The following is a 12,598-nucleotide window of genomic DNA, read 5'->3' on the forward strand; positions in this document are numbered from 1 at the left end:
TGTGCTAATCCTAGGGCAGGAAGAAGATAAGAAAACGTGAAGCGTTCTCTTGCTTTCCCAACCTGTTGTTTGTAAAGAGTGTCCTCTGTCTGCTGGATATTGGTCCAGCCTACTACGAGGATTCCGTATCCAGCATCCTAACCTATACAAATGGCTCTATTATTTTAGGAAGCGATTAAAAATATACACTTCTCTTTTTTGTTTCCTGAAGAAAAATCTAACTATTAATAATTAAAACTCGTCGAAATAAAAGATAATTGGACACTCATTAAACTCTCAGGGATAGGCTAATAGCCGGGAGATCGTCCACTTAATTATTATCCACATTTTGTTCACATTCTGATAAAATCGTTAGCCATAAATACTCTTCCTAAAATTTTGTCTTTATTTATTTGGATTGAAGGATGATTTTACGTTGCAGTATGGTAAACATTTCCATTATGGTGGAATGTGGGGGAAAAAAAAACGGATCAAGACCGACAAAGGTGTTGCGTACATATTCTGCTGTATCAATCGCATATTTTAGCATAACTGGTTACCTAAACAACATTAGTTATTGAACTGCGAAAATAATAACATGTGTCTAATTAGTAGCGAAAGTCTAATCCATTCATCAAAATAGAGAAAGTAGTACTCTTTCATTTTATGTGGCATCTATTTTCCCTTCTAGTTTGCTTAAAAGAAGAATAACACATTTTATTATTAAAAATAATTTAAATTTAAATATTTTATTTTATCATTAACAACATATTTTTATAACCACATAAATAAAGATATCATGACATATTTAGTAGCGTTTGGCCATAAGTTTTGGAAGTTTTTTTTTTCAAATTTGTGTTTGTTTATAAAATTAATCTAGTTTTTGGGAGATTTCGTAAACCAAAACTTCAAATCCCAAATATATCTTAAGGCCTCTTTTTGGGTCAAATCATAACCATTTGAGACTTTTTAGCTAAAAAAGGAACTCTTTAACATGTCAAAAATTGTCCCAAAATTCATGTCCAAACATATTTTCTATTTCAAATCAAATTTCATTCAAATCAGCTTTTTCAAAAAATATTTGAAAATCTATGTCCAAACGGGTAAGACCATATATTTTAAATTTCTTTTTATCTTTTAAAACTCACACCCAATTAGAAACCGCTATATCTCTTTCCTTGGTACTTCATGACTTTTCTCTATTAAATAATGAAGGATAATATAAGATTTTAAGTTAGTTGACGGAGAGGACCGTTATAATTACAACTTTGTGGCCGCATACATACAATTATATGTATGTAAAATAAATTCAGTTGTTATGTCCCATATTTATTGTTTGAAAAGAAAAAAAAAACAGTGAATTCACTTGCATCTGTTACAAACCTTGCCTTCGTCCAAGTTAACTAATCCCTCCATTTCAAAAATAAATAAATATATTTAGGGGTTCTGTTTGAAAAAACACTTGGGGTAAAATATACATTGTTAGAGAGAGTGATTTGAAAAATTCATATCCAAGAAAGTTATTTGACTCAATGGTAGAGTATTATTGATCAGTAGTTGTGACAAGTTGCTCTTCTCCATGACTATAAGTCTATAACAGCTTTAAAAAAAACCCTAATAACTCCAAAATGTTTTTCCAGACAAAAGGCAAATGGGCATTTATCCAAGATTTTGGTGGCTTTGTGTAATGACCCGATCAGTCTTTTCGTGTATTTGAGCATCGTTTCCCCTTTTGAAGGTTTTCGTATGTGTATTTATGGTTTTATGACTTGCGGAGATGGTTAGTTTTGACTCGGAAAAGTTTTGGAATGACTTGGACCCTTTGGTTTAGAAGCTTAAGTTGAAAATGTTGACCTACGTTTGACTTTGGTGAAAACGATCCCAGAAAGGTATTTTGATATCTCCGATAGGTTCGAATCATAATTTTGGATTTGAGCGTATGCCCGAAATTGAATTCCGAGGTCCCTAGGTTGATTTGACTTATTTTGCCGAAAGTTGGCAACTTGAGGCATAGGAATTTCATTAAATTTGACCGTAGGTTGACTTTGTGGCTATCGGATTTTGATTTTGGTTTTGGGACTTGGAATAGGTCCATTCTGCTATTTGGAACTTGTCTGCACAATTTGGTGTCATTCGTAATTGGTTTGATAGGATTCAAATGCTTGATTGTGATTCTAGAGGTTTTTGAGTTTTCTCTGAATTTCATACGTTTTGGTATCTGATTCGTAGTTCCGGATGTTATTTTGATGTTTTGATCGCGTGAAAGTTCGTATGATATTTTTAGACCTATGTGGATGTTTGGTGTCGAGTCCCGATGGCTCAGGTGAGTTTCAGACGTGTTTCAAAATGGTTTGAGTTGGTTTCAGGTTTGCTTGTGTGTTAGTGCTCCAGTTATCGTAATTGCGAGCGCTAGCATCACAATTGCGATCATAGTAGAGGGGTCTCAGGTACCGCATTTGCGATACCTTGATCACATTTGCGACGTTCCGGCTAAGATGGGTAGGTTCGCAATTGCAATCAATTGGTCACATTTGCAAGAGTGACAGATTTCGCAAATGCGGTGTCAATTTCATATTTGCAACATTCCTCTAGGCTGTCAGTTGCAATTACGACTTCTGCACCTGAACAACATGGCTGGGATGACGGGATTAAGTCTCATTTTTATATTTTTGAATCCTAGACTCGGTAGGAGGCGATTTGGAGAGGGGATTTTCACATACAACCATTGGGTATGTGGTTTTGATCAATTTTCAATTATATTACATGATTATATATGAGATTTAACATCAAATTCATGAGAATCTAAGAAAATTTTGAGGATTTTTGCCTATGTTTTGAAAGCAAAAGTTGAGACTTGAGTGTCGAATTGGACTCGAATTTGAAAACAAAACACATATATGGACTCGTGGGGTTATGAATAGTCGAGATCTACCCTTAGACTCGGGTTTTGATCGGACTAGCTCGGGATTGACTTTTGTTGACTTTTAGGAAATTGTGTAAAGATCATAGCTATATTAATCGTAATTGATTTTTCTTGCATTGTTTGATGATACTAAGTCGTTTGGTTAGATTTGAGCCGTCCTGAGGCGAATTTTAAGGGAAAAGCTATCTTTGAGTGCTGATTTGGCCTACTTGAGGTAAATATGCCCAACTTTATGTGAGGGAACTAACCCTTAGGATTTGGATTGATTGTACTATTTGAATTATGTGAAAGACGTGTGCATGAGGTGACGAGTGTGTACACGGGCTTATATGCAGAAATTGATCGGTTTAGATTGTTAGGTTACTTATATGCATTTAACTGAAGTTGTTATTATTCATTTTATCTTTCATTTCAAGTTTATTATTACATGCTTTATTTGCAGTTGTTATTACATGTTCTAGTTCCATTGTCGAGGTTACTCTTATATGCATTTATTAGTAGTAGTTGTTACGTGCTTTTCTTTCCATTGTTGAGTTATTCTCATGCATTTAGTCGTAGTTACTATTTCATGCTAACTCTTTCATTGTTAAGCTTATGTTACGCATTTGAATTTGAAATTGCCATTTCATGGAAATACCTTCATTGTTAAGTCATTGAAATTGTAGTTATGAGTGCTATTAACACATTTTGGTTGAAGTTGTTGATTATTGTGATATCTTTCCTTGTTGAGTTATCTCTCATTCACTCTTTTGTTATTGAGATTCTTATATATATTGTGGTTGAGCCGTGGGTTATGTGTTGTGGTGACATTGGTATTATTGATTTTGGCAATGATGTGGCATATGAGCACGCGTGGTGCGAGGTTATTATTGTGTGGTGATATTGATGCGCATGCGGCGAGATAAAGTGGTATTTATACACGTGTTTCGAGTAAGGGAGTTACTTGAAGTCACACTGTGAGATAAGGGGGCTAAAGTGTGTGTAGCTATTTCGGAAAAAATATTTTTAAAATAAATGCAAGGCTCACCCGGCAATATAAGGAAAATTATGATTGTGTATTGTGAAAAGTGAATATGAGGTGTGGTACCTCGGTCGTGATTCTATTTGCGTATTCTATTTTGAAAAGGCTTGTTGATTTGAACGGTTATTGTTATTCCTTCATTCATTTTACTTGCATTTTGAGTGTACTTGATATCTTGTTGTTCTTAACATATGTTCATTCTTTGTTGTCCCTTTATTGCCTAATATTTTGTTGTTAGGCTTATATCATTGTACTATTTATTTGTCATTTATTTCTTTTTTTTCGTTATTAGATTATATTAATATTATGTTCGGGTTTCTATGTCTAGTAGATGTCATGACCTGGCCTCGTTACTACTCTACTGAGGTTAGGCTTGATACTTATTGGGTACAATTATGGTATACTTATGCTACACTTCTGCATATTTTTGTGCAGATCCAACTACTTCTGCTCGTGTTGGACGTCAGTGAGTTGACCCATATATTTTGGAGATTTCTAGGTATACCTGTTTGATGCTCGCAGGCCTCAGAGTCACCTTCTGCTTTTGTCTCTACTACTAATTATCTTCATATCAAAACAGTATTGTATTTAGATATTCTTAGTGTACTTCTTTATAGCTTGTGACTTTGTACCACCGGTTTTGGAGATTTTATGACTGATGTTCCATTTCGATTTTTATGACAATTATCAATTTAATTTAATATCTTAGTTGTTATTTTTGCTAAATTATCAATGTTTGTTAGGCTTACCTAGTCTTAGAGACTACGTGCCATCATGACTACCTAAGGTGGGATTCTGGAGTCGTTACAAGTTGGTATCGGAGCTCTAGGTTCATAGATGCGACGAGTCATAAACAAGTTTAGTAGAGTCGTGTGGATCGGTACAGGGACGTCTGTACTTTTCTTCGAGGTGCTACAGAACTATTAGGAAAATTCCACTTCTTTGATTCGTTATCGTGCGGATGTGTTGATTTTGAAATCCGAGCCTTTGTCTTTATATTCTATCATAGATGGTGAGGACACACACTAATAGATCAGATGATCAGACACCTGCGCCCCCTACAAGAGCCGCGAGAGGTCAGGGCCGAGGTAGAGGCTGAGAGGGGCACATGCTGCATCTAGAGCACCTGCCCAAGTAGCGATTGAGGAGCCACTAGTAGCTCCGGTTAAGGGACAGGTAACCGAGGTGCATGTCGTTACCTCTGGATTCCAAGAGACCCTAGCACACTTCCTGAGCATGTTCGGTACTTTAGCTCAGGCGGGATTGATCCCGGTTACACCAGCTACATCTCAGGCTGGGGGAGGAGCTAAGTCTCCCGCGACCTGTACTCCAGAGCAGTGGATCCATGTTCATCAGGTTCCGGGAGTTATGCCAGCATAACCCGTTATTCCGGTTCAGCCTGAAGTCAGGCCAGAGGCATCTGCGCAAGAGCAGAGGAGACTTAAGAGGTTCAATAAGTATGAACCTCATACTTACAGTTGTGCAGTTACTGAGGATGTACAGGGTTTGCTAGACAAGTTCCATTGTATTATCCGCATCATGGGTATTGTGGAGGTGAGCGGAGTTGCATTTACTACATTTCAGCTGTCAGGAGCAGCATATAGGTGGTGGTAGGCTTACGAGGAGGGTAGGCCAGCTGATGCAGCCTCACTCACTTGGGCTTAGTTTTTGGATATGTTTTAGAGGGAGTTTATTCCCTAGACCCTTCGGGATGCATGGCTCACAGAGTTTGAGCAATTGCATTATGGGACTATGTCAGTGTCGATATATGCCATCAGGTTCAGTGAGTTGTCCCGTCATGCACCTGCTTTGGTTTCTACAGTTAGAGAGAAAGTTCACAAATTCATCGAGGGCCTCAGTTATGGTCTTATATTCAGCATGGCTAGGGAGTTGGAGACGGATACTCCATTTCAATAGGTTGTAGAGATCGTTCGGAGGATGGAGCGCATGCGGGGCCAGGAGAGGGAGGATAGGGAGGTCAAGAGGTCTCGAGATTCTAAAGGATTTAGTGATGCCCGTGTTGCCATTTTATCTCGTCATGGTAGAGGTTATGTGAGTCGACCAGTTCATTCAGCACTTCCAGCTACTCGTAGTGCTCCAGGTATACTAAGGGCTCAGATCGCCCATTATGCACAGCCACTTTCCAGTTCATCTCTTGCACGGGGTGCCTTCAACGGTTAGTCTAGCCGACCGAATCACATTCAGTTTCAGCAGCCATGCCTACCGAGAGGTTGTTTCGAGTATGGTGATGCCAGGCATATGGTGGGGGACTATCCCAGACTTAAGAGGGGTGCACCTCCATAGGCTACACAAGCTTTACAGATTTCACAGGGTCCACAGGGTTCCCAGGCCATGGTTGGAGCTCTAGTTAACGCTCCACCTAGACTGCCAAGGTCAGACGGGTAGAGGTCGCCCTAGAAGAGGAGGCCTGGCTCGTTGCTATGCTTTTACATATAGGATCGAGGTTTTTGCAACGGATGTTGTCATCACAAGTATTTTTCCGGTCTGTCATAGGGATACATCAATTTTATCTGATCCGGGTTCCACATATTCATATGTGTCATCTTACTTTACTCCATATTTGGATATATCTCGTGATTCTTTGAGTGCTCATGTATATGTGTCTATGCATGTGGGAGATTCTATTATTGTAGATCGTGTTTATCAATCATGTTTAGTCACTATCGGGGGGTTATGAGACCAAATTTGACCTTCTGCTACTCAGTATGGTGGGTTTTGACATGATATTGGCCATAGATTGGTTACTACCCTATCACGCTATTCTGGATTGTCACGCCAAGACTGTGACATTGGCTATGCCAGGGTTGCCACGGATGGAGTAGAGAGGTACATTGGATTATATTCCTAGCAGGTTGGTGCCCTTTCTAAAGGCATATGGGTGTGAGGCATATCTAGACTTTGTGATGGATGTCAGTACTGATACTCCTACCATTGAGTCAGTTACGGCAATGAGAGATTTTTCAGATATGTTCCCAGCAAACTTACCGGGCATGCCGCCCGATAGGGATATCGATTTTGGTAGACTTGGTGCCGGGCACCTAGCCCATTTCTATTACACCATATCATATGGCGCCAGTGGAGTTGAAAGAATTAAAGGAACAACTTCAAGAGTTGCTTGATAAGGGTTTCATCCGACTGAGTGTCTCGCTTTGGGGTGCTCCAGTTTTATTTGTGAAGAAGAAAGACGGCTCTGTGAGGATATGTATTGATTACAGGCAGCTGAACAAGGTTACAGTCAAGAACAAGTACCTAATACCACGTATTGATGATTTGTTTGACCAACTTGAGGGTGCTCGGGCATTCTTGAAGATTGACTTGAGGTTAGGTTATTATCAGTTGAACATTCGGGATTTATATATTTCGAAGACTGCCTTCAAGACTCGCTATGGTCACTATGAGTTTTTGGTGATGTTATGTGGGCTAACTAATGTCCCATAAGTATTTATCCACTTGATGAACAGTGTGTTCTAGCCATATCTTGATTCTTTCATCATCGTGTTCATTGACGACATATTGGTGCATTCTCGCAGCCGGGAGGATCATGAGCAACACTTGAGGATCGTGCTCCAGACCTTGAGGGAGAAGAAGTTATATGCAAAATTCTCCAAGTGTGAGTTTTGGCTTGATTCGGTGGCATTTTTGGACCATGTGGTGTCTAGTGATGGGATTAAGGTGGATCCGAAGAAAGTGGAGGTAGTTCATAGTTGGCCCAAATCGTCTTCTACTACTGACATTTGGAGTTTTCAAGGCTTGGCAGGCTATTATTATCGTTTCTTCGAGTGTTTTTCATCCACCGTAACTCCTTTGACCAAATTGACTCAGAAGGGTTCCTTTGACATAGGAGTCTACAACACTTGTTTAAGCAAAAGGATCTGAACTTGAGGCAACGGAGGTGGTTAAAGATATCAAAGGACTATTATATCACTATTCTTTATCATCTCGGGAAGGCCAATGTGGTGGGCGATGCCTTGAGTAGGAAGGCTGAGAGAATGGGTAGCCTTGCTTATATTCCAGTTGGAGAGAGACCGTTAGCATTGGATGTTCAGGCTTTGGCCAATCGGTTCATGAGTTTGGATGTTTCAGAGCCTAGCCGGTTTCTTGCTTACGTGGTTTCTCGGTCTTCTTTGTATGAGCATATCAAGGCACGTCAGTATGATGACCCTCATTTGCTTGTCCTTAAGGACATGGTGCAGCACAGTGATGCCAATGAGGTTTCTAGTGGAGATGACGGGGTGTTGAAGATGTAGGGTCAGATTTGTGAGCCCAATGTGGATGGGATGCGTAAGTTGATTCTTGAGGAGGCCTACAGTTCGCGGTACTCCATTCATCCGGGTTTCGCTAAGATGTACCAGGATTTGAGGCAGCACTATTGATGGAGAATAATGAAGAAAGATATTGTGGAGTATGTGGCTCGATATTTGAATTGTCAGCAGGTGAAGTACGAGCATCAGAGATCGGGCGGTTTGCTTCAGAGACTTGATATTCCAGAGTGGAAGTGGTAGCGTATCACCATGGATTTTATAGTTGGACTTTCACGTACCTTGCGAAAATTTGATACAGTGTGGGTCATTGAGGATAGATTGACCAAGTCTGCACACTTCATTCCGATTGTGACTACCTACTCTTCAGAGTTGCTGGCTCAGATCTATATTCGTGAGACTTTTCATCTTCATGGTGTGCCGGTGTCTATTATCTCCGATCGAGGCACGTAGTTCACATTGCATTTTCAGAGAGTTGTGCAACATAAATTAGGTACATAGGTTGAGCTGAGCAAGACATTTCATCCCCAGACGGACGGGCATTCCAATCGCACCATTCAGATCTTGGAGGATATGCTACGCGCATGTGTTATGGATTTTGGGGATTATGGGATCAGTTTCTACCGCTCGCAGAGTTTGCCTACAATAATAGCTACCAATTGAGTATTCAGATGGATCTTTATGAGGCCTTATATGAGAGGCGGTGTCGTTCTCCAGTTGGTTGGTTTGAGCCGGGGGAGGCTAGGTTGTTGGGCACTAATTTGGTTCTAGATACCTTGAAGAAAGTAAAGTTGATTCAGAATCGTCTTCATACAACACAATCTCGGCAGAAGAGTTATGTTGATCGGAAAGCTCGTGATGTAATATTCATGGAGGGAGAGAAGGTTCTACTTAGAGTTTCACCCACACAGGGTGTAATGAGGTTCAGGAAGAAGGCCAAGTTGAGCCCTAGGTATATTGGTCCTTTTGAGATCCTCGAGAGAGTTAATCAGGTGGCCTACAAACTTGCATTGACACCCAGCTTATCAAGATCTCATTCGTTGTTCCATGTTTCCATGCTCCGAAAGTATTATAGCGATCCGTCACATGTATCAAATTTCAGCTTAGTCCAATTGGACAAGGATTTAACTTATGTTGAGGAGCCGTTGGCTATCTTGGACAGGCAGGTCCGGAAGTTGAGGTCAAAGAATATTGCTTCAGCGAAGGTTCAATGGTGGGGTCAACCGATCGAGGAGGCGACCTGGGAGACCGAGCACGACATGCGGAGTTGTTATCCTCACCTTTTTGGCACTTCAAGTATGTCTTTATGCACATTAGAGGACGAACATTTGTTTTAAGTGGGGGAGAATGTAACGACCCGACTGGTTGTTTTGTGTATTTGAGCCCCATTTTCCCTTTTAAAGCTTCATGGTTGTGTATTTACGGTTTTATGACTTACGGAGACGGTTATTTTCGTTTCGGAAAAGTTTTGGAATAATTTTGACCCTTTGGTTCTTGGTTTAGAAGCTTAAGTTGGTTGCCTAAAGTTGGCAATTTGAGGTTTATTAATTATCTTAAGTTTGATCGTAGGTTGACTTTATGGCTATCATGTTCAGATTTTAGTTTTGGCACTTGAAATAGGTCTGTTTAGCTATTTGGTACTTGTCTTCACAATTTGGTGTCATTCGGAGTTGGTTTGATAGGATTCATACACTTGGTTGTGATTCTAGAGGTTTCTTGAGTTTTCTTTTGAATTTCATGTGCTTTGGTGTCTGATTCGTGGTTCCGGATATTATTTTGATATTTTGATTGCGCGAGCGAGTTCATATGATATTTTTAGACTTGTGTGGATATTTTGTGTGGAGTCCCGAGAGCACGGGTGAGTTTCAGATGTGTTTTAGAATGGTTTGAGCTTGTTTCAGGTTTGTTGGTGTGCTAGTGCTCCAGTTATCACAATTGCGAGCTCTAGCATCGCAATTGCGATCATAGCAGAGGGGTATCAGGTGTTGCATTTACGATACCTTGATCGCATTTGTGACGTTTAGGCTAGGCTGGATAGGTTCGCAATTGCGACCAATTGGTTGCATTTGCGAGAGGGATAGACTTCCCTAATGCGAAGTCAGTGTCGCATTTACGACATTCCTCTAGGCTGTCAGTCATCGCATTTGCGAGTCCTTTTTTAAGCAATTGCGACCCTGCAATTGCGACCCTGCAATTGCGAACCTAGGGTCACAATTGTGACTTTTTCACTTGAACAAAAGGTTTGGGAAGGCGGGATTAAGTCTCATTTTCATATTTTTGAACCATGGATTCGGTAGGAGGCAATTTGAAATGGGGATTTTCATATACAATCATTGGGTAAGTGAATTTGATTAATCTTCAATTATATTACATAATTATATATGAGATTCAATATCAAATTCATGAGAATCTAAGAGAAATTTTGGGGATTTTTGTCTATGTTTTGAAAAATAAAAATTTAAGATTTGAAAGTCGAATTGGACTCGGATTTGAAATAAATCACATATATGGACTCGTGGGGTTATTGGTAGTCAATATTTACCTTGGACTCGGGTTTTGACCGGGCGAGCTCGGGATTGACTTTTATTGATTTTTTGGGAATGTGTAAAGATCATAGCTTTATTAATCGTAATTGATTTTTTTTGCATTGTTTGACGATATTAAGTCATTTTTGTTAGATATGAGTCGTGCGGAGGCGAATTTGAAAGGAAAAGCTATCTTTGAGTGTTGATTTGGCCTAGTTAAGGTAAGTATATTTTCTAACTTTGTGTGAGGAAACTACACATTTGGATTTGGGTTGATTGTACTATTTGAATTATGTGGAAGACGTGTACATGGGGTGACGAGTGTGCATACGGTCTTATATATAAAATTTGACTGATTTAGACTTTTAGGTTACTTATAAGCATTTAATTGAAGTTGTTATTGTTCCTTCTATCTTTCGTTATCAAGTTTATTCTTACATGCTTTAATTGAAGTTGTTATTACATGTTCTAGTTTCCATTGTCGAGGTTACTCTTATATGCATTTATTAGTAGTTGTTGTTACATGCTATTCTTTCCATTGTTGAATTATTCTCATGCATTTAGTCATAGTTGCTATTTCATGCTAACTCTTTCATTGTTAAACTTATGTTACGCACTTGAATTTGAAGTTGCCATTTCATGGAAATACCTACATTGTTGAGTCATTGAAGTTGTAGTTGTGAGAGCTATTAACATATTGTGGTTGAAGTTGTTGACTATTGGGATATCATTCCTTGTTGAGTTATCTCCTATTCACTTTGTTGGTATTGGGATTCTTGTACGTATTATGGTTTAGTCATTTGCTAGGTGTTGTGGTGATATTGGTATTATTGATTTTGGCAATGTTGTGGCATATGGGCACGCGTGGTACGAGTTGATTATTGTGTGGTGATATTGATGTACATGCGGTAGTATATGGATGGGTATTGATGTGCATGTGGCGAGATAAAGTGGGATTTATACGCGTGTTGCTAGTAAGGGAATTACTTGAAGCCACACGGTGAGATAAGGGGGCTAAAGCGCATGTAGCTATTTCAGAAAAAATATTTTTAAAATAAATGCAAGGCTCATGCGGCGATATAAGGAATATTGTGATTGTGAATTGTGAAAAGTGAATATGAGATATGATACCTCGATTGTAATTCTTGTTGCACATTCTATGTTGAAAAGGGTTGTTGATTTGAACGGTTATTGTTATTCCTTCATTCTTTTTACTTGCATTTTGACTGTACCTGATCACTTGTTGTTCTTATCATATGTTCATTTTTTGTTGTCCTTTATTGCCTTAATTTTCGTTGTTAGCCTTATATAATCGTACTGTTTTGTTGTCATTTATTTCTTTGCTTTCTGTTATTAGATTATATTAATATTATGATCGAGTTTCTATGTCTAGTAGATATCATAACCTGGCCTCGTCACGACTCTACTGAGTTTAGGCTTGATACTTACTGGGTACCGTTGTGGTGTACTCATTCTATGCTTCTGCATATTTTTGTGTCGATCCAGGTACTTCTACTCATGCCGGACGCTAGTTGGTTAACCCAGATATTTTGGAGATTTCAAGGTATAACTGTTTGACGCTAGCAGGCCTTGGAATCACCTTCTGGATTTGTCTTGTAACGACCTGATCGGTCATTTTGAGAATTAATGTCTCGTTCAGCGGTATAAGGTCTCGAGCAGCTTCTTATTTTGTGTTATGACTTGCGTGCATAGCCGAGTTTAGTTTTTGGAGGATTCAAGATCAATTTGGAAGAATGGTTCTTGTTTTAGAAGTTTAGGCGGTAAGAGTTGATCAGAGTTTTGACTTTTGTGTAGACGACTCCGAAATAGGATTTTGGTGATTTCAATAATTTTGTATGGTGATTTTGGA

The sequence above is a fragment of the Nicotiana tomentosiformis genome, chromosome 9, assembly GCF_000390325.3.
Source record: "Nicotiana tomentosiformis chromosome 9, ASM39032v3, whole genome shotgun sequence".
In the NCBI taxonomy this organism is placed as follows: domain Eukaryota; kingdom Viridiplantae; phylum Streptophyta; class Magnoliopsida; order Solanales; family Solanaceae; genus Nicotiana; species Nicotiana tomentosiformis.